This window comes from Mustelus asterias, unplaced genomic scaffold (assembly GCF_964213995.1).
Source record: "Mustelus asterias unplaced genomic scaffold, sMusAst1.hap1.1 HAP1_SCAFFOLD_3108, whole genome shotgun sequence".
Taxonomy (NCBI): domain Eukaryota; kingdom Metazoa; phylum Chordata; class Chondrichthyes; order Carcharhiniformes; family Triakidae; genus Mustelus; species Mustelus asterias.
Window position 1 is genome coordinate 1701 of NW_027593053.1, and position 2989 is coordinate 4689.

At 49.2% G+C, this 2989-nt stretch overlaps 1 non-coding gene across 1 annotated transcript; it reads right to left on the reverse strand.

Moving 5' to 3' along the window:
• Window positions 1–2148: 2148 nt before the first annotated feature.
• On the reverse strand, window positions 2149–2347 carry LOC144490283 (U2 spliceosomal RNA). Its single transcript, XR_013497205.1, has one exon. It is a non-coding gene; the product is annotated as a U2 spliceosomal RNA (small nuclear RNA).
• Window positions 2348–2989: the final 642 nt, after the last annotated feature.

Here is a 2989-nt window from a genome sequence, read left to right on the forward strand (position 1 = left end):
GCGCCTGTTCGGGTCAACGCACCTAACCAGCACGTCTTCCAGATTGTGGGAGGAAACCGGAGCACCCGGAGGAAACCCACGCAGACACGGGGAGAATGTGCAGACTCCACACAGACAGTGACCCAAGCCGGGAATTGAACCCGGGTCCCTGGGGCTGTGAAGCCATGATGTGGAGATGCCGGTGTTGGACTGGGGTGGGCACAATAAGGAGTCTCACAACACCAGGTTAAAGCCCAACAGGTTTATTTGGTAGCATGAGTTTTCGGAGTGTCATTCCTTCTTCAGGTGAGTGAAGCAGCAGTGCTAACGACTGTGCCACCTTGCTGCCCCCATATAAATGCACGGGGTCATTCAGAAAAGCAATAAATGTCTTTATTCCCACAGTGCTTCACTCCGATAACCTTTTTTAAAGCGATGTTGAATATATTTCAATCGTCATTAGATCTTTCGCAGCTACTCTGGGGTCTTGTACTCGTGCGCCTGTACATTGACAGGGCCGCCATCTTAGAAACCCTACAGCACAGAAAGAGGCCATTCGGCCCATCGAGTCTGCACCGACCACAATCCCACCCAGGCCCTACCCCCATATCCCTACATATTTTACCCGCTAATCCCTCTAACCTACACATCCCAGGACACTAAGGGGCAATTTTTTAGCACGGCCAATCAGCCTAACACGCACATCTTTGGAGTGTGGGAGGAAACCGGAGCACCCGGAGGAAACCCACGCAGACACGGGGAGAATGTGCAAACTCCACACAGACAGTGACCCGAGCCGGGAATCGAACCCAGGTCCCTGGAGCTGTGAAGCAGCAGTGCTAACCACTGTGCCACCGTGCCGCCCGCCATATCCATCAGTTAGTCAGGAGATCACTTCTGTAATGTAACTGCGTTACAAAAGTGCTGCTAGTGTTGGACAACAACTCGCGCTAATCTGACACCAAGAGCATTATAAAACAAAATTTGAGACAGAGCTAGATGAGGCAAGAGAAGGGCTTAAGACTTTGTCGATGGAGTTAAGGAGGCGGCACGGTGGCATAATGGTGAGCGCTGCTGCCTCACAGCGCGAGGGACCCGGGTTCGATTCCAGCCTCAGGTCACTGTCTGTGTGGAGTTTGCACGTTCTCCCCGTGTCTGCGTGGGTTTCCTCCAGATGCTCCAGTTTCCTCCCACAGTCCAAAGATGTGCGGGTCAGATGGATTGGCCATGGTAAATTGACCCTTAATGTCAGGGGGACTAGCTAGGGTAAACGCCTGGGGTTATGGGGATCGGGCCTGGGTGGGGTTGTGGTCAGTGCAGACTCGATGGGCCGAATGGCCTCCTTCTGCAATGTAGGGATTCTATGATGCTATGAAAAGTTGCCTCTGATTCCTACCCTGTTCTCAGCTACGCAGCAATGTACCTTCTGATCGCCGATTTGATTTGATTTATTATTGTCACATGTATTAACATACTGTGAAAAGTATTGTTTCTTGCATGCTGTACAGACAAAGCATACCGTTCATAGAGAAGGAAAGGAGAGGGTGCAGAATGTAGTGTTACAGTCATATCTCGGATGTAGAGAAAGATCAACTTCATGCGAGGTAGGTCCATTCAAAAGTCTGACAGCAGCAGCAGGGAAGAAGCTGTTCTTGAGTCGGTTGGAAAGTGACCTCAGACTTTTGTATCTTTTTCCCGATGGAAGAAGGTGGAAGAGAGAATGTCCGGGGTGCATGGGGTCCTTGATTATGCTGGCTGCTTTGTCGAGGCAGCGGGAAGTCAGTGGATGGGAGGCTGGTTTGCGTGATGGATTGGGCTACATTTTGTGGTTCCTTGGAGTCTTGGGCAGAGCAGGAGCCATACCAAGCTGTGATACAACCAGAAAGAATGGTGCATCTGTAAAAGCTGGTGGGAGACTTTAGGGACCCTGCCCGCTGCTGTCCGGCAGAGATCCAACTCAGGCAGTTTGCTTTGCAACTCTGTTTTGAGACCTTCAGCCCTCCTTTTGAAAAGAAGTAATTGCAACCTTTCGACCTAACACTTTGCCTAATCATTATTTTTTTGTTTTTATTCCAATTCAATCAAATCAAGTCCAATTCAGAGTCTCAACAAGTTGAGACATTCCCGATCCAAGCTGACAAGACAGGGCTCTCACCTCCTGTCTTGGGCCTGATCTACATGATCCAAGCTGATTGGAGTAGGCATAGCTCCTCCTCCAAAGCTTGATCTCATTTGCATCTTAGCCAAAAGGCCGAGATGCCGCTTTTAAAAATTGCTTCAAATGAAGCTAAAATGTAACCTAATGACTTCAACCAAGCACAGCATGTCGATACTACACTTGATCCTAGCCAAAAGGCCGAGAAGCGATTATTATATACAACATGCCACCTCAGTCCTCACTTAATCGATCCAGCCAGCCTAATCCTCTCATCATTTTAATCCAAAGACTTTGAGATCGTTGCAGTTTTCCACCTGGATTTGGAACAGCGGATTCAGCTCACAGCAAAGATCAAACCGGAGACTTAACAGATCTTTATTCCTTCACATCACTTCGTAATTCAATGCTTTGTCGATGTATAAAAATCCCACATTGACAGGATTTCTTGTGTTGGAGACGATATGTGATGAACTGTAAGAGACTGAAACCTCTGCCAATAATATGCCAACGGGACGGTTCATGGCGCCAATTCACGTCAATACGAAGCAGGAAACGTCGGCGGGGTTGGAGAGGAGGTTCTATGAAAGATTTTGCTCTGGGGCTCCTCTGGGCCCACAAGGAATGTCTGGGCCGTTTTGTATTTGGGATTGCTTTCCCTTCCCGTCAGTCCATGTGGGGATAGCGCCTGGGTGGGATAGTGGTTGGTGCAGCTAAATGGCCTCTTTCTGCACTGTAAGGCCATGATGCGGAGATGCCGGTGTTGGACTGGGGTGGGAACAGTAAGAAGTCTCACAACACCAGGTTAAAGTCCAACAGGTTTATTTGGAATCACGAGCTTTCGGAGCGCTGCAG